This window comes from Chiloscyllium punctatum, chromosome 47 (assembly GCF_047496795.1).
Source record: "Chiloscyllium punctatum isolate Juve2018m chromosome 47, sChiPun1.3, whole genome shotgun sequence".
Lineage (NCBI taxonomy): Eukaryota > Metazoa > Chordata > Chondrichthyes > Orectolobiformes > Hemiscylliidae > Chiloscyllium > Chiloscyllium punctatum.
Genome location: NC_092785.1, coordinates 44,942,323 through 44,962,322, shown reverse-complemented (window position 1 = coordinate 44,962,322; position 20,000 = coordinate 44,942,323). Strand labels below are relative to the sequence as shown.

Sequence of the window (20,000 nt, the reverse complement as noted above, 5' to 3'; positions counted from 1 at the left end):
GAGTGTATGTGAGAGTGAGTGTGTGTGTATGTGAGAGTGAGTGTGAGTGAGTGTGTGTATGTGAGAGTGAGTGAGTGTGTATGTGAGAGTGAGTGTGAGTGAGTGAGTGTGTGTGAATGAGTGTGTGTGTGTGTGTATGTGAGTGAGTGTGTGTGAATGAGTGTGTATGTGAGAGTGAGCGAGTATGAGTGAGTGAGTGAGTGTGTATGAGTGAGTGTGTGTGTGTGTGTGTGTGTATGTGAGTGAGTGTGTGTGTATGTGAGAGTGAGTGTGAGTGAGTGAGTGGTGAGTGAGTGTGTGTGTATGTGAGAGTGAGTGTGTATGTGAGTGTGAGTGAGTGAGTGAGTGTATGTGAGAGTGAGTGTGTGTGTATGTGAGAGTGAGTGTGAGTGAGTGTGTGTATGTGAGAGTGAGTGTGTGTATGTGAGAGTGAGTGTGAGTGAGTGTGTGTATGTGAGAGTGAGTGTGTATGTGAGTGTGTATGTGAGTGAGTGTGTGTATGTGAGAGTGATGGTGAGTATGTGAGGTGAGTGTGTGTGAATGGATGTGTGTATGTGAGAGGTGAGCGAGTATGAGTGAGTGAGTGAGTGTGTATGAGTGAGTGTGTGAGTGTGTGTGTGTGTATGTGAGTGAGTGTGTGTGTGTGTGAGTGTGAGTGTGAACAGACACTGAGTGGCGGTGTTACTTACGGAGAGTATGGGTGAGCCCTTGGTGCAATCGATCTTGAGAGCCGCTCCCTGGTAATACATCCTGTGGCGACATCATCACATAGAACTGACCTGGATATGGGGAGGGAGTGAGGGGACATCAGAGACAGAGAGAGAGATAGGCATTAGTAACACAGGAGGGGAGGGAGGGGGGGGGATCCGCAGGGAGAGAGACAGAGACACACAGTCAGAGTGTGGAGGAGAGTCAGACTCAGACAGAGACCGAGACAGAGACAGAGACAGGCAGTCAGAGTGTGGGGGAGACGTCAGACTCAGACAGAGACAGAGACAGAGACAGAGACAGAGACAGAGACAGAGACAGGCAGTCAGAGTGTTGCGGAGAAGTCAGACTCAGACAGAGACAGAGACAGAGACAGGCAGTCAGAGTGTGGGGGAGAAGTCAGACTCAGACAGAGACCGAGACAGAGACAGGCAGTCAGAGTGTGGGGGAGAAGTCAGACTCAGACAGAGAGAGAGACAGAGACAGAAACAGGCAGTCAGAGGGTGGGGGAGAAGTCAGACTCAGACAGAGACAGAGACAGAGACAGAGACAGAGACAGAGACAGAGACAGAGACAGGCAGTCAGAGTGTGGGGGAGAAGTCAGACTCAGACAGAGACAGAGACAGAGACAGAGACAGAGACAGGCAGTCAGAGTGTGGGGGAGAAGTCAGACTCAGACAGAGACAGAGACAGAGACAGAGACAGGCAGTCAGAGTGTTGCGGAGAAGTCAGACTCAGACAGAGACAGAGACAGAGACAGAGACAGGCAGTCAGAGTGTGGGGGAGAAGTCAGACTCAGAGACAGACAGAGACAGGCAGTCAGAGTGTTGCGGAGAAGTCAGACTCAGACAGAGACAGAGACAGAGACAGGCAGTCAGAGTGTGGAGGAGAAGTCAGACTCAGACAGAGACAGAGACAGAGACAGGCAGTCAGAGTGTGGGGGAGAAGTCAGACTCAGACAGAGTCAGAGACAGAGACAGGCAGTCAGAGTGTGGGGGAGAAGTCAGACTCAGACAGAGACAGAGACAGAGACAGGCAGTCAGAGTGTGGGGGAGAAGTCAGACTCAACAGAGACAGAGACAGAGACAGAGACAGGCAGTCAGAGTGTGGGGGAGAAGTCAGACTCAGACAGAGACAGAGACAGAGACAGAGACAGAGACAGGCAGTCAGAGTGTGGGGAGAAGTCAGACTCAGACAGAGACAGAGACAGAGACAGAGACAGGCAGTCAGAGTGTGGGGAGAAGTCAGACTCAGACAGAGACAGAGACAGAGACAGAGACAGGCAGTCAGAGTGTGGGGGAGAAGTCAGACTCAGACAGAGACAGAGACAGAGACAGAGACAGAGACAGAGACAGCAGTCAGAGTGTTGCGGAGAAGTCAGACTCAGACAGAGACAGAGACAGAGACAGAGACAGGCAGTCAGAGTGTGGGGGAGAAGTCAGACTCAGACAGAGACAGAGACAGAGACAGAGACAGGCAGTCAGAGTGTTGCGGAGAAGTCAGACTCAGACAGAGACAGAGACAGAGACAGGCAGTCAGAGTGTGGAGGAGAAGTCAGACTCAGACAGAGACAGAGACAGAGACAGGCAGTCAGAGTGTGGGGGAGAAGTCAGACTCAGACAGAGACAGAGACAGAGACAGAGACAGGCAGTCAGAGTGTGGGGGAGAAGTCAGACTCAGACAGAGACAGAGACAGAGACAGGCAGTCAGAGGGTGGGGGAGAAGTCAGACTCAGACAGAGACAGAGACAGAGACAGGCAGTCAGAGTGTGGGGGAGAAGTCAGACTCAGACAGAGACAGACAGAGACAGAGACAGGCAGTCAGAGGGTGGGGGAGAAGTCAGACTCAGACAGAGACAGAGACAGAGACAGAGACAGGCAGTCAGAGGGTGGGGGAGAAGTCAGACTCAGACAGAGACAGAGACAGAGACAGAGACAGAGACAGAGACAGAGACAGAGACGTCAGACTCAGACAGAGACAGAGACAGAAGAATGGAGTGGGGGGTGGGGGGAGAAGTCAGGCTCAGACAGATGTGAGAGCGGGAGAGAAGAGACAGGAGTAGCAGTCAGAGTGTGGGGGAGAAGTCAGACTCAGACAGAGACAGAGACAGAGACAGAGACAGGCAGTCAGAGTGTTGCGGAGAAGTCAGACTCAGACAGAGACAGAGACAGAGACAGAGACAGGCAGTCAGAGTGTGGGGGAGAAGTCAGACTCAGACAGAGACAGAGACAGAGACAGAGACAGGCAGTCAGAGTGTTGCGGAGAAGTCAGACTCAGACAGAGACAGAGACAGAGACAGGCAGTCAGAGTGTGGGGAGAAGTCAGACTCAGAGACAGAGACAGGCAGTCAGAGTGTGGGGGAGAAGTCAGACTCAGACAGAGACAGAGACAGAGACAGAGACAGAGACAGAGACAGGCAGTCAGAGTGTTGCGGAGAAGTCAGACCTCAGACAGAGACAGAGACAGAGACAGAGACAGAGACAGAGACAGGCAGTCAGAGTGTTGCGGAGAAGTCAGACTCAGACAGAGACAGAGACAGAGACAGAGACAGAGACAGGCAGTCAGAGTGTGGGGGAGAAGTCAGACTCAGACAGAGACAGAGACAGAGACAGAGACAGGCAGTCAGAGTGTGGGGGAGAAGTCAGACTCAGACAGAGACAGAGACAGAGACAGAGACAGGCAGTCAGAGTGTGGGGGAGAAGTCAGACTCAGACAGAGACAGAGACAGAGACAGAGACAGAGACAGGCAGTCAGAGTGTGGGGGAGAAGTCAGACTCAGACAGAGACAGAGACAGAGACAGAGACAGGCAGTCAGAGTGTTGCGGAGAAGTCAGACTCAGACAGAGACAGAGACAGAGACAGAGACAGGCAGTCAGAGTGTGGGGAGAAGTCAGACTCAGACAGAGACAGAGACAGAGACAGAGACAGGCAGTCAGAGTGTGGGGGAGAAGTCAGACTCAGACAGAGACAGAGACAGAGACAGAGACAGAGACAGGCAGTCAGAGTGTTGCGGAGAAGTCAGACTCAGACAGAGACAGAGACAGAGACAGAGACAGGCAGTCAGAGTGTGGGGGAGAAGTCAGACTCAGACAGAGACAGAGACAGAGACAGAGACAGGCAGTCAGAGTGTGGGGGAGAAGTCAGACTCAGACAGAGACAGAGACAGAGACAGAGACAGGCAGTCAGAGTGTTGCGGAGAAGTCAGACTCAGACAGAGACAGAGACAGAGACAGGCAGTCAGGAGTGTGGGGGAGAAGTCAGACTCAGACAGAGACAGAGACAGAGACAGAGACAGAGACAGAGACAGGCAGTCAGAGTGTTGCGGAGAAGTCAGACTCAGACAGAGACAGAGACAGAGACAGAGACAGGCAGTCAGAGTGTGGGGGAGAAGTCAGACTCAGACAGAGACAGAGACAGAGACAGAGACAGAGACAGGCAGTCAGAGTGTGGGGGAGAAGTCAGACTCAGACAGAGACAGAGACAGATACAGAGACAGAGACAGAAACACACAGTCAGAGTGTGGGGGAGAAGTCAGACTCAGTGAAGGAAAGCGACAGGGAGAGAGAGAAAAACAGGCAGAAATGTGGGACACAAACAAATAAAAGAGATAGAGACAAGGAGTGAGAGAGACAAATCGGGTGAAAGAAGCAGAGACAGAGATATCCAGAACTTAAGCGGCGGGATAGATGGACGGATGAATAGACAGACTCATCTATTTCGAGAAAGATAGAGAGAAAGATAGATAGTGAGAGAGACATAAATAGATAGATATAGATACATAGCGAGAGAGATATAGACAGAGCAAGATTGAGAGAGATAGAGATTGATAGAGAAAGATAGAAAGACAAAGATAGAAAATATAGATAGTGAAAGAGAGAAATATAGATAGCTAGATATAAAGAGAGATTGAGAAAGATAGAAATAGTTAGGCAGATAGATAGGGAGAGAAAAAGAGAGCCAGAGACAGTGATCTGGACAGTGAGAACAGGGGAGAGAGAGAGAGAGAGAGAGAGAGAGAGTGGGAGGGGGAGAGAGAGAGATAGAGAGAGAGAGGGGGGGAGAGAGAGAGAGAAAAGGATTGAGAGAGAGTGGGAGAAAGGAGGGGGGAGAGAGGGAGAGAAAGAGAGAGAGAGAGGGAGAGTGAGACAGAGAGGGAGGGGGAGAGAGAGAGAGTGGGAGAAAGAGAGAGGGAGAGAGAAAAAAGGGATGAGAGGGAGAGTGGGAGAGAGAGAGAGGGAGAGAGAGGGGGAGGGAGACAGAGAAGGAGGGGGTGGGAGATAGAGAGAGAGAGAGAGAGAGAGAGAGGAGAAGAAGGAGTGGGGGGGGGTAGAGAGAGAGGGAGAAGGAGAGTAGGAGAGAGAGTCGGAGAGAGAGACAGAGCGCAATAGAGAGAGAGAGGGAGGGAGAGGACAGATGGGGGGGGGGGGGGGGAGAGAAGGAGAGGGGGGTGAGAGAGAGGGAGAGACAGAGAGTGAGCGAGCGAGTGTGTGAGGGTTTCACAAAGTCCCACTGAGCTGCCTCCCTCTCCAGGTTTCAGTGTGATTGACACGACCTGAGTGAGTGTAACGGGTCTACACAACATACATACCGGCTGCTGCAGAGGCCTGGCTCAGAATGGTGTCAGAACCCTGCGTGGTCACCACTGCAGTGGCTGAAGCCTCGGCCGGTGGGAGATAGGCAAAAACGGGTCTCCGTCGCTGTGCTCTCAATCTCTGCGCTTTCCCCATTGAGGAAGGAGCCCTGCAGGACAGACTACCCAGGGACAACGGGACGGGGACACAGAGAGACGGAAAGGAGAAACTTCATTAAAGACAAATACATCAAATTAGGACGGAGAGGAGTTCGAAGGAAACGGGAAGGAGAAACAACTGTTGGCTGGCACCAACTCGCAGACATCTCCCCCTCCTCCTCCTCCTGCCCCCTTGATCACCACCTCACCTCGCCAGCACCAACCATCATCTCCCAGACCACCCCCAACCTCGTCACCGCGTGGGGATCTCCCACCCCCAACCTCGTCACCTCGTGGGGATCTCCCACCCCCAACATTGTCACCTCGTGGGGATCTCCCACCCCCAACCTCGTCACCTCGTGGGGATCTCCCACCCCCAACCTCGTCACCTCGTGGGGATCTCCCACCCCCAACCTCGTCACCTCGTGGGGATCTCCCACCCCCAACCTCGTCACCTCGTGGGGATCTCCCACCCCCAACCTCGTCACCTCGTGGGGATCTCCCACCCCCAACCTCGTCACCTCGTGGGGATCTCCCACCCCCAACCTCGTCACCTCGTGGGGATCTCCCACCCCCAACCTCGTCACCTCGTGGGGATCTCCCACCCCCAACCTCGTCACCTCGTGGGGATCTCCCACCCGCAACCTCGTCACCTCGTGGGGATCTCCCACCCCCAACCTCGTCGCCTCGTGGGGATCTCCCACCCCCAACCTCGTCGCCTCCTGGGGATCTCCCACCCCCAACCTCGTCGCCTCGTGGGGATCTCCCACCCCCAACCTCGTCACCTCGTGGGGATCTCCCACCCCCAACCTCTTCACCTCGTGGGGATCTCCCACCCCCAACCTCTTCACCTCGTGGGGATCTCCCACCCCCAACCTCGTCACCTCCTGGGGATCTCCCACCCCCAACCTCGTCACCTCCTGGGGATCTCCCACCCCCAACCTCGTCACCTCGTGGGGATCTCCCACCCCCAACCTCGTCACCTCCTGGGGATCTCCCACCCGCAACCTCGTCACCTCGTGGGGATCTCCCACCCCCAACCTCGTCACCTCGTGGGGATCTCCCACCCCCAACCTCGTCACCTCGTGGGGATCTCCCACCCCCAACCTCGTCACCTCCTGGGGATCTCCCACCCCCAACCTCGTCACCTCGTGGGGATCTCCCACCCACAACCTCGTCACCTCGTGGGGATCTCCCACCCCCAACCTCGTCACCTCGTGGGGATCTCCCACCCCCAACCTCGTCACCTCGTGGGGATCTCCCACCCCCAACCTCGTCACCTCCTGGGGATCTCCCACCCGCAACCTCGTCACCTCCTGGGGATCTCCCACCCCCAACCTCGTCACCTCCTGGGGATCTCCCACCCCCAACCTCGTCACCTCCTGGGGATCTCCCACCCCCAACCTCGTCACCTCGTGGGGATCTCCCACCCCCAACCTCGTCACCTCGTGGGGATCTCCCACCCCCAACCTCGTCACCTCCTGGGGATCTCCCACCCCCAACCTCGTCACCTCGTGGGGATCTCCCACCCCCAACCTCGTCACCTCCTGGGGATCTCCCACCCCCAACCTCTTCACCTCGTGGGGATCTCCCACCCCCAACCTCGTCACCTCGTGGGGATCTCCCACCCCCAACCTCGTCACCTCGTGGGGATCTCCCACCCCCAACCTCGTCACCTCCTGGGGATCTCCCACCCGCAACCTCGTCACCTCGTGGGGATCTCCCACCCGCAACCTCGTCACCTCGTGGGGATCTCCCACCCCCAACCTCGTCACCTCCTGGGGATCTCCCACCCGCAACCTCGTCACCTCGTGGGGATCTCCCACCCCCAACCTCGTCACCTCGTGGGGATCTCCCACCCGCAACCTCGTCACCTCGTGGGGATCTCCCACCCGCAACCTCGTCACCTCGTGGGGATCTCCCACCCCCAACCTCGTCACCTCGTGGGGATCTCCCACCCCCAACCTCATCACCTCGTGGGGATCTCCCACCCCCAACCCCATCACCTCGTGGGGATCTCCCGTCCACAACCCCATCACCTCGTGGGGATCTCCCACCCCCAACCTCATCACCTCGTGGGGATCTCCCGTCCACAACCCCATCACCTCGTGGGGATCTCCCACCCACAACCCCATCACCTCGTGGGGATCTCCCACCCACAACCTCATCACTTCCTGGGGATCTCCCACCCACAACCTCCAACCTCATCGCCCGTGAACCTCGCACTGCCTGATTCAACTTCCTTCCCAAGATCCACAAGCCTGACCACCCTGGCCGACCCATTGTCTCAGCCTGCTCCTGCCCCTCTTCCTACCTCGACGCTGGCCTATCCCCCCTAGTCCAGGAACTCCCCACATACATTCGAGACACCATCCATGCCCTCCACCTCCTCCAAGATGTACGTTTCCCCAGCCCCCAACGCTTCATCTTCACCATGGATATCCAATCCCTCTACACCTCCATCCGCCATGACCAGGGCCTCCAAGCCGTTCGTTTCTTCGTCTCCTGACGTCCCCAACAGTACCCTTCCACCGACGCCCTCCTCCACCAAACCATGGGCACCTAGCTATGCCTGTCTCTTTGTCAGGGTCCGTGGTACAACCAATCTTCCCCAGCTACACCGGCACCATTCCCCACCTTTTCTTCTACTACATCAATGACTGTATTGGCATCACCTTGTGCTCCCACGACAAGGTTGAACAGTTCTTCAAATTCGCCAACGCCTTCCACCCTGACCTTAAATTCACCTGGTCCATTTCGGCAACCTCCCTCCCCTTCCTGGATCTCTCCATCACCATCTCTGGCAACTGACTAACCACAGACATCTACTGCAAGCCCACCAACCCTCACAGCTACCTGGACTACACCTCCTCCCACCCTACCTCCTGTAAAAGCGCCATCCCTTATTCCCAACTCCTCCGCCTCCGCTCCCAGGAGGACAAATTCCCACCTCAGAAAGTCCCAGATGGCCTCCTTCTCCAGAGACCGCAACTTCCCTTCCCACGTGATCGATGATGCCCTCCAGCGCATCCCCTCCACCTCGTGCAACACTGCCCTTGCGCCCCACCCCTCCCAACGCAACAAGGACAGAACCCTCCTGGTCCTCACCTTCCATCCCACCGACCTCCGCATACAATGCATCATCCTCGGCCACCTCCAAATGGACCCCAACACCAGAGATATATTTCTCTCCCCACCCCTATCAGCATTCCGAGAAGACCATTCCCTCCACGACTCCCTCGTCAGGTCCACACCTCCCCACCCCCCCCCAGCCTACACCCCGCTCCTGTCCCTGTCACAGCAGGAACTGCAAAACCTGCGTCCACACCACTCCCGTCACCTCTGTCCAAGGCCCCAAGGGATCCGTTAGACTATCACCTACCAATGTCACCTACTGTACCCGTTGCACCCGGTGTGGTCTCCCCTACATTGGGGAGACAGGATGCCTACTCGTGGATTGTTTCAGAGAACATCTCTGGGACACCAACCCCACCGCCCCGTGGCTGAACACTTCAACACCCCCCTCCCCACTCCACCAAGGACATGCAGGTCCGGGGCCTCCTCCATCGCCAAACCCTAACCAACCGACACCTAGAGGAGAGACGCCTCATATTCTGCCTTGGGACCCTACTACCACATGGGATACATGTGGATTTCAAACAGTTTCATTTCCCCCTCCCCCCACATTAACCCAGTCACAAGCCTTCATCTTGGCACTGCCCAGCAGATCTGTCCATCACGCCCCACCCCGACCAATCACCTTCACCACCCCCCCCCCCCCACCTTCATCTACCTATCACATTCCCAGCTACCTTCCCCCCCACAGCCCCAACCCCCTCCCATTTATCTCTCAGCATCGCTGACCCACAAGCCTCATTCCTGATGAAGGGATTATGTTCGAAACATCGATTCTCCTGCTCCTCGGATGCTGCCTGACCTGCTGCGCTTTTCCAGCACCATGCTCAACTCGGATCACCATCATCGGCATTACTCACTACCGTCTACATCATCCCCCATCAAACACTCCCAGGACGGGGACAGCACGGGGTTAGATACTGAGGAAAGATCTCTCTACACTGTCTCCCATCAAACACTCCCAGGACAGGGACAGCACGGGGTTAGATACAGAGTAAAGCTCCCTCTACACTGTCCCCCATCAAACACTCCCAGGACAGGGACAGCACGGGGTTAGATACAGAGTAAAGCTCCCTCTACACTGTCCCCCATCAAATACTCCCAGGACAGGGACAGCACGGGGTTAGATACAGAGTAAAGCTCTCTCTACACTGTCCCCCCCATCAAACACTCCCAGGACAGGGACAGCACGGGGTTAGATACAGAGGAAAGCTCCCTCTACACTGTCCCCCATCAAACACTCCCAGGACAGGGACAGCACGGGGTTAGATACAGAGTAAAGCTTCCTCTACACTGTCCCCCATCAAACACTCCCAGGACAGGGACAGCACGGGGTTAGATACAGAGTAAAGCTCCCTCTACACTGTCCCCATCAAACACTCCCAGGACAGGGACAGCATGGGGTTAGATACAGAGTAAAGCTCCCTGTACACTGCCCCCCATCAAACACTCCCAGGGACAGGGACAGCACTGGGTTAGATACAGAGTAAAGCTCTCTCTACACTGTCCCCCATCAAACACTCCCAGGACAGGGACAGCACGGGGATAGATACAGAGTAAAGCTCCCTCTACACCGCTCCCCCATCAAACCCTCCCAGGACAGGGACAGCATGGGGTTAGATACTGATACGATTCCTGATTATTCTGATACTGGACAAGGTAGGTATCAGAGTGAAAACTGCCTTGATCAATTTAAAGTTTTGACAATGACCCAGGTGGATAGTGACTGAATACATTCACACAATGCTGCCAACTCGCAATAACAAAACAGGAAAAATCTATTACGCAGAATAATATCGCGACTGAAAGCTGTTCATACATGTATGTAAGTCCATTAGAAATCAGCTTAAACTTTGACCTTATTCCCAACAATACCACAGGGTCATACAGTATCATCAGAGGCCCTTTGAGTCATTAGGTAGTTCACTAAGGATTCACCAAGGACATACAACATAAAACAATTGAGCCCAGTACGGGCCCTTCGGCCCTCAATGTAGTGCCGACCTGTTATCCGACTCTAAGATTCTAACCTCCATACCCTCCATCAAAGAGTCACTTAAATGTTCCTCGTGTAGCTGACTCTACATTCCAAGCACCCACCACTCTCTGAGTAACTAACCCACCTTTGACATCTCCCCTAAACCTTCTTGTAATTTCCTTCAAATTCTTCCCCCCTCGTGATGGATATTTCCACCCTGGCAAAAAGTCTCTGTCTATCCACTCTTTGCCTCTCTTCATCTTGTACACCTCTATTAAGTCACCTCTCATCCTTTTTCACTCCAATGTGAAAAGCCCTAGTTCCCTCAACCTCTGTTCATAAGACATACCCTCCAGTCCAGGCAGCATCCTGGAAAATCTCCTCTGTACCCTCTCTAAAGCTTCCACATCCTTCCTATAATAAGACAACCAGAACGGGACACAATATTCCAAGTGTGGTCTAACCAGGGCTTTATAGAGCTGCAGCATAACCTCACGGCTCTTAAACTCAATCTCCCTGCTAATGAAAGCCAACACGCCATACACCTTCTTAACAACGCTATCAACTTGGCTGGCAACCTCGAGGGATCTCTGGACATGGACCCCAAGATCCCTCTGTTCCTCCACACTGCCAAGAATCCTGCCTTTAACCATGTAATCTGCATTCGAATTCGACCTTCCAAAATGAATCACTTCACACTTTTTCAGGTTGAACTCCATCTGCCGCTTCTCAGACCAGCTCTCCCTTCTGTCAATGTCCCGTTGCATTCTACAATAGCCCTCCACCCTACCCACCACTCCGTCAACCTTCGTGTCATCAGCAAACTTACGAACCCACCCTTCCACTTCCTCATCCGAGTCATTCATAAAGATCACAAAGAGCAGAGGTCCCAGAACAGACCTCTGCAGAACATCACTGGTCACCAAGCTCCAGGCTGAATACTTTCCATCTACCACCACCCTCTGTCATCTATGGGCCAGCCAATCCTGTATCCAGACAGCCAGATTTCCCTGTATCCCATGCCTCCTTACTTTCTGAATGAGTGGACCATGGGGAACCTTATCAAATGTCTTGCTAAACTCCATGTACATCACATCCACTGCTCTCCCTTCATCAACGTGTTTTGTCACATCCTCATAGAATTCAATAAGGTTTGTGAGGGATGACCTGCCGCTCTCAAAACCATGTTGACTATCTCTAATCAAACTCAGGTTTTCCAAATAATCATAAATCCTGTCTCTCAGAATCCTCTCCAATAATTTGCCCACCGCTGATGCAAGACTGGTCTGTAATTCCCAGGATTATATGTATTCCCTTTCTTGACCAAGGGAATAACATTTACCACCCTCCAATCATCTGGTACTTCTCCAGTTGACAGTGAGGACACAAAGACCATAGCCAAAGGTGCAGCAATCACTTCCCTTGCTTCCCGTATAAACCTTGGGTATATTTTGTCTGGGTTAGTGGTGCTGGAAGAGCACAGCAGTTCAGGCAGCATCCAAGAAGCTTCGAAATCGACATTTCGGGAAAAAGCCCTTCATCAGGAATCAAGATGAAGTGCTTTTGCCCGAAACATCGATTTCGATGCTTCCTGGATGCTGCCTGAACTGCTGTGCTCTTCCAGCACCACTAATCCAGAATCTGGTTTCCAGCATCTGCAGTCATTGTTTTTACCATGCTAAATTACCCTATAGTGTCCAGTGATGTGTAGGTTATGGTGGATTGGCCATGCTAAATTACCCCACAGTGTTCAGGGATGTGCAGGTTATGGTGGATTGGCCATGCTAAATTACCCCATAGTGTTCAGGGATGTGTAGGTTAGGGTGGATTGGCCATGCTAAATTACCCTATAGTGTCCAGTGATGTGTCGGTGAGGGTGGATTGGCCATGCTAAATTACCCCATCGTGCACAGGGATGTGTAGGTTAGGGTGGATTGGCCATGCTAAATTACCCCATCGTGCACAGGGATGTGTAGGTTAGGGTGGATTGGCCATGCTAAATTACCCATAGTGTTCAGGGATGTGTAGGTCAGGGTGGATTGGCCATGCTAAATTACCCCATCGTGCTCAGGGATGTGTAGGTTAGGGTGGATTGGCCATGCTAAATTACCCATAGTGTTCAGGGATGTGTAGGTCAGGGTGGATTGGCCATGCTAAATTACCCCATACTGCTCAGGGATGTGCAGGTTAGGGTGGATTGGCCATGCTAAATTACCCATAGTGCCCAGGGATGTGTAGGTTTGGGTGGATTGGCCATGCTAAATTACCCCATCGTGCTCAGGGATGTGTAGGTTAGGGTGGATTGGCCATGCTAAATTACCCCATAGTGTTCAGGGATGTGTAGGTCAGGGTGGATTGGCCATGCTAAATTACCCCATACTGCTCAGGGATGTGCAGGTTAGGGTGGATTGGCCATGCTAAATTACCCCATAGTGTTCAGGGATGTGCAGGTTAGGGTGGATTGGCCATGCTAAATTACCCCATAGTGTTCAGGGATGTGTAGGTTAGGGTGGATTGGCCATGCTAAATTACCCATAATGTTCAGGGATGTGCAGGTTAGGGTGGATTGGCCATGCTAAATTACCCATAGTGCCCAGGGATGTGTAGGTTAGGGTGGATTGGCCATGCTAAATTACCCCATAGTATTTGGGGATGTGTAGGTTAGGGTGGATTGGCCATGCTAAATTACCCCATAGTGTTCAGGGATTGCAGGTTAGGGTGGATTGGCCATGCTAAATTACCCCATAGTGTTCAGGGATGTGTCGGTTAGGGTGGATTGGCCATGCTAAATTACCCCATAGTGTTCAGGGATGTGTAGGTTAGGGTGGATTATGTTGGATCATAGGGATAGGTAGGGTGGGATGGTCTTCAGAGTTTGCTGAGGACTCAATAGGCTGAATAGCCTGCTTTAAACTGTAGGGATTCAGTGATATATTAATCCCATTTACCTGCACTTGTTCCATAAGCTACCACACCCTGACATTTCAGGTGTTTAACCAGATGCCTCTGTAATATTGAGAGAATACATGCCTCCTCTCCCCTCTCAGGCAGCACGTTCCACATTTTGGGAGAAAATATCTTTCCTCAGTTTCCCTCTGAACCACTTACACCTTTCCAGATACTCAATCCAAGGGAAATATCAATCCTCCTTTAAATCCTTAATTTCTTTCTTGTACAGTCGCACAGCACAGAAACAGACCCTTCGGCCCAACCAGTCCATGGTTCGGCCCCAATCCCGAACTGAACTCGTCCCACCTGTCTGTTCCTGGCCCATAACACTTTCCTGTTCCTGTCCTTATCCAAATATCTTTTCAACGTTGTAACTGTGCCCACATCCACCACTTCCTCAAGAAGTTTACTCCACACACAAACCACCCCTCTGTGTAAAAATATTTGCCTCTCATGTCTTTTTTCAATCTCTCTCCTTTCACCTTAAAAGGGTGCTCCCAGTCTTGAAACCCCCGCATCCGAGGGAAAACCCTTTCTGCACCCCTCACTATTTTATAAAAACGTGGATCAGGACGCCTCTCAACCTCCTACGCTCCAGTCCAAAAAAGACCCAAACCCTTCCATTCCCAGGCAACATCCCGGTGAATCTCTTCTGAACCCTCTCCAGTTTTAATGATAAAGCCTTCCTGTAACAGGGCTACCAGAACCGGACACGGTATTCCACTTACCGATGTCCTGTACGACCTCAACGTGATGTCCCACTCAAAGGGCTGAGCAGCGAAGGCAAGTGGGCTGAATGCCTTCTTCAACCACCCCCCCCCCCCCCGCCCCCCGCCCCCCTCAGTCTACATGTGACGCAAAGTCAAAGAATGATGTCCCTGAACCTCTGGGTCTCTGTGCTCCACAACGCGACCCGTTACTTTATGGGCGGCACGGTGGTTAGCACTGCTGCCTCACAGCGCCAGAGCCCCGGGTTCGATTCCCACCTCAGCCCGACTCTCTGTGTGGGAGTTTGCACGTTCTCCCCGTGTCTGTGTGGGTTTCCTCCGGGTGCTCCGGTTTCCTCCCACAGTCCAAAGACACGCAGGTCAGGGTGGATTGGCCATGTTAAAATTGCCTGTCGTGTTAGGTGATGGGGTCAATGGAGGGGATTGGGTCTGGGTGGGTTGCGGGTCGGTGTGGGGCCGAGGGGCCTGTTTCCACACTGTAAGCAACCTAATCTAATCTAAACTTTGATTGTCCTCCAAGTCCCCCTCTTTGTTGAAACGGTTTCAGATTTCTGCCCAGTTTTTGATGGCCCGAACACCCTTTCTGGTCTGACAGTCTGGCAACCTCTACCCAAGCTCTCACAGCCTGGACCCCAGCTGGGTGAAGTGCCAGGTTAAAGCTGTTCATTTAAACTGAAAACTGGATAACTTTCGCCAGGCTGAAACCGAAAGTTAATTGGTCTGAACTGAATTCAAGTTAAAAGTACCGCTGTCCTTTGATGGTTTATTTTCTTTGCTTCTGTACACTGTAAACCCTTCAATAATTAACAGCATGGGTTAAGCTGATAATTAGTTTTGCGCTTTCTTGGAACGGGGTTACTTTTCTGAAGGATATTTTTTTGAAGAGCCGTTACCCTCCACAGAACAGAAATCCAAATCCAAATCCATCTGACTCCATCTTAAAACTCCAATTGATATTAATATGTATTCGCACTGAGCGCGATAGCAGCCTACAACATGGGGGACAGGCCCCTCGGCCCAACCTGTCCATGCTGCCCAGTTTCCACAATGAATCTAGCCCCGTTTGGTCCATATCCCTCCCTCCCTACCTATCCCATCCCTCTCCCTGTCTCAATGTTTTTTAAAAAGACAAAATTGTACATTGCTTCCACCGGTACCGTTCCAGACACTCACCACCCTCTGTGTGGAAAAAAAAGGGACCCTTTTTGTATCTCTCCCCTCCCACCTTAAACCTGTGCGCTCTAGTTTTAGACTCTCCCACCATGAGGGATAGCTGGTGAATATCCACCTTATCTATGCCTCTCACGGTTTTATAGACCTCTATAAAACCTCCTACACTCGCTCCAGGGGTGAAAGTTCCAGCCTCTCCTTATAACTCTCACTTTCCAGTCCAGGCAGCATCCGAGCCAATCTTTTCTGCACTCTTTAATAATATCCTTTCGAGAGTTCGGGTGAGCAGAGCTGCACGCAGTACTCCAAATGTGGTCTCACCAATGTCGGGTACAGCTGCAACAGGACGTTCCAACCCCAACGTTCCAACTCAACGCTCTGACCAATGAAAGCCAGTTACCGAAAGCCTTCATCACCGCCCCTGTCGATCTGCGACTCCACTTTCGAGGAGCTACGAACCTGCACCCCCGGAATCTCTTTGTTCTGTAGCACTCCCCAGGGCCGGAGCACCGACTGTGTAAGACCTGCCCTTCCCAAAATGCACCACCTCGCGTTCGCCTGAACGAAACCCCATCGGCCGCTCCTCAGCCCACTGGCCCAGTCGATCAAGATCTTTCTGTGTTCTCACCTTCGCTGTCCACCCCGCCACCAATCGTGGTGTCCTCTGCAAACGTATAAACCAGATCTCCGAAATTCTCATCCAAGTTATTTTAGATATATGACGAGGAAGGGTGGACCCACTAACGCTTTTCATGGGCGTCCAGTCTGAGAAATAACCCTCTACCACCACCCTCTGTCTCCTACTGTCAAGACAATTTTGATTAGATTAGATTCCCCAGTGTAGAAACAGACGCTTCGGCCCAACAAATCCACACCGAGCCTCTGAAAAGGAACGCACCCAAACACATTTCCCTCTGACTAATGCACCTAACGCTATGGGGTAATTTAGCATGGCCAATCCACCCTAACCTACACATCCCTGAACACTATGGGGTAATTTAGCATGGCCAATCCACCCTAACCTACACATCCCTGAACACTATGGGTAATTTAGCATGGCCAATCCACCCTAACCTACACATCCCTGAACACTATGGGGTAATTTAGCATGGCCAATCCACCTTAACCTGTACATCCCTGAACACTATGGGTAATTTAGCATGGCCAATCCACCCTAACCTACACATCCCTGAACACTATGGGGTAATTTAGCATGGCCAATCCACCCTAACCTACACATCCCTGAACACTATGGGGTAATTTAGCATGGCCAATCCACCCTAACCTACACATCCCTGAACACTATGGGTAATTTAGCATGGCCAATCCACCCTAACCTACACATCCCTGAACACTATGGGTAATTTAGCATGGCCAATCCACCCTAACCTACACATCCCTGAACACTATGGGGTAATTTAGCATGGCCAATCCACCCTAACCTACACATCCCTGAACACTCTGGGGTAATTTAGCATGGCCAATCCACCCTAACCTACATATCCCTGAACACTATGGGGTAATTTAGCATGGCCAATCCACCCTAACCTACACATCCCTGAGCACTATGGGATAATTTAGCATGGCCAATCCACCCTAACCTACATATCCCTGAACATTCTGGGGTAATTTAGCATGGCCAATCCACCCTAACCTGCATATCCCTGAACACTATGGGGTAATTTAGCATGGCCAATCCACCCTAACCTGCACATCCCTGAACACTATGGGGTAATTTAGCATGGCCAATCCACCCTAACCTACACATCCCTGAACACTATGGGGTAATTTAGCATGGCCAATCCACCCTAACCTACACATCCCTGAACACTATGGGTAATTTAGCATGGCCAATCCACCCTAACCTACACATCCCTGAACACTATGGGTAATTTAGCATGGCCAATCCACCCTAACCTACACATCCCTGAACACTATGGGGTAATTTAGCATGGCCAATCCACCCTAACCTACACATCCCTGAACACTCTGGGGTAATTTAGCATGGCCAATCCACCCTAACCTACATATCCCTGAACACTATGGGGTAATTTAGCATGGCCAATCCACCCTAACCTACACATCCCTGAACACTATGGGGTAATTTAGCATGGCCAATCCACCCTAACCTACATATCCCTGAACATTCTGGGGTAATTTAGCATGGCCAATCCACCCTAACCTGCATATCCCTGAACACTATGGGGTAATTTAGCATGGCCAATCCACCCTAACCTGCACATCCCTGAACACTATGGGGTAATTTAGCATGGCCAATCCACCCTAACCTGCACATCCCTGAACACTATGGGGTAATTTAGCATGGCCAATCCACCCTAACCTACACATCCCTGAGCACTATGGGTAATTTAGCATGGCCAATCCACCCTAACCTACACCTCCCTGAACACTATGGGTAATTTAGCATGGCCAATCCACCCTAACCTACACATCTTTGGACTGTGGGAGGAAACCGGAGCACCCAAAGGAAACCCACGCAGACATGGGGAGAATGTGCAAACTCCACACAGTCGCCCTGAGGCTGGAATCGAACCTGGGTCCCTGACGCCATGAGACAGCGGTGCTACCCACTGAGCCCACCGTGCCGCCCCATGTTGACAAAGAACAAGCCATGAAGAGTCCGACACCCCAGTTGGGACGTGAACCCACAATCCCAGGCATAGGAGGCCAGTGCCTTTATCCACGAGGCCGTGGGGCTGCTCATTTTGGGGCTGGCCAATTTTTGGATCCAATTAGCTGGATCCCGTGAAGATTTAACCCGAGTCACCAACCCCGCCATGCGGTCCCATGCATTTCCTTCGCAATCCCCCCCCATCAAATCATTCCTGATTCGGGGAGGTGCCATTACCTGCGTCACGGCCTGGGATGTGGGAGAAAATCCAGGAGTTGTGGCCAGTACGCTCACTGCCGCTGTGCCATCACTTTGAGCGTCCAGGGGGCTATCGGTCACCTGAATGACGCGGTAGGTTACCTGCTACAGAGAGAGAAGGTGACAGGGGGAAAGGTGGGACAGCATTAGATTTGACATTCAACTGTGAGACAGGGCGCCCCTCCCTCTGCAGCAGGGCGCATGGGAAATATCACATTGTCGTCCCCACGTTAGACCCTTACACCTCTCACCGCAACATGGCTGCAGCTAAAATTCAGCCCACGCCTCCCTCAGATTTGCTCCAACGGACACACAGCCTCACACGTTCACACACAGGCACACTGACAGAGTGTCACACTTATACACACAGTTACACTGACAGGCAGGCATAGAGACACTCAGATACACACACACAGGCACACTGACACAGTCTCATATGTATACACACAGATACACTGACAGGCAGGCATAGAGACACTCAGATACACATACACACACACATACACAGGTACATTGACACAGGCTCACACTTATACACACAGATACACGGACAGGCAGGCATAGAGACACTCAGATACACACACACACACACACACACACACACACACACACACACAATGACCAGTCTCATAATTATACACACTGACGAGCAGATGCAGAGATACTGAAAGACATACACCCATGGACACTTTCACACACGCACATACATAAATTCTCCATGAACAAACGATTACATCCACACACATTTCTCTCACACACATCCATGCATAGATACAGGCACACACAGACTCACATATACAGACTGACACATTTACATCCAGACACAGAGACATACGCACATGTACACACCTTCATATACACAGACAACAGCATACACAAACAGTCACACTCTCAGATGCTCATGTTCACACACAGTCTCACACACACACACACACACAAATATATAGGACTTATACACTTAATGGTAAGGTCCTAGGGAGTGTTGCTGAACAAAGAGACCTTGGAGTGCAGGTTCATAGCTCCTTGAAAGTGGAGTCCCAGGTAGATAGGATAGTGAAGGCAGTGTTTGGTATGCTTTCCTTTATTGGTCAGAGTATTGAGTACAGGAGTTGGGAGGTCATGTTGCGGCTGTACAGGACATTGGTTAGGCCACTGTTGGAATATTGCGTGCAATTCTGGTCTCCTTCCTATCGGAAGGATGTTGGAAAACTTGAAAGGGTTCAGAAAAGATTTACAAGGATGTTACCAGGGTCGGAGGGTTTGAGCTACAGGGAGAGGCTGAACAGGCTGGGGCTGTTTTCCCTGGAGCGTCGGAGGCTGAGGGGTGACCTTATAGAGGTTTATAAAATCATGAGGGGCATGGATAGGATAAATAGACAAAGTCTTTTCCCTGGGGTGGGGGAGTCCAGAACTGGAGGGGCATAGGTTTAGGGTGAGAGGGGAAAGATATAAAAGGGACCTAAGGGGCAACTTTTTCACCCAGAGGGTGGTACGTGTATGGAATGATCTGCCAGAGGATGTGGTGAAGGCTGGTACAATTACAGCATTTAAGAGGCATTTGGATGGGTATATGAATAGGAAGGGTTTGGGGGGATATGGGCCGGGTGCTGGCAGGTGGGACTAGTTTGGGTTGGGATATCTGGTCGGCATGACGGGTTGGGCCGAAGGGTCTGTTTCCGAGCTGGACATTTCTATATGTCTACCCAGGCACAG

General features: G+C 52.1%; 1 pseudogene; it reads right to left on the bottom strand.

Annotated features, from left to right (window-relative positions):
• Window positions 1-20,000, bottom strand: part of LOC140468620 (upstream stimulatory factor 1-like) — an 84,150-nt pseudogene that overhangs the window by 8,899 nt on the left and 55,251 nt on the right.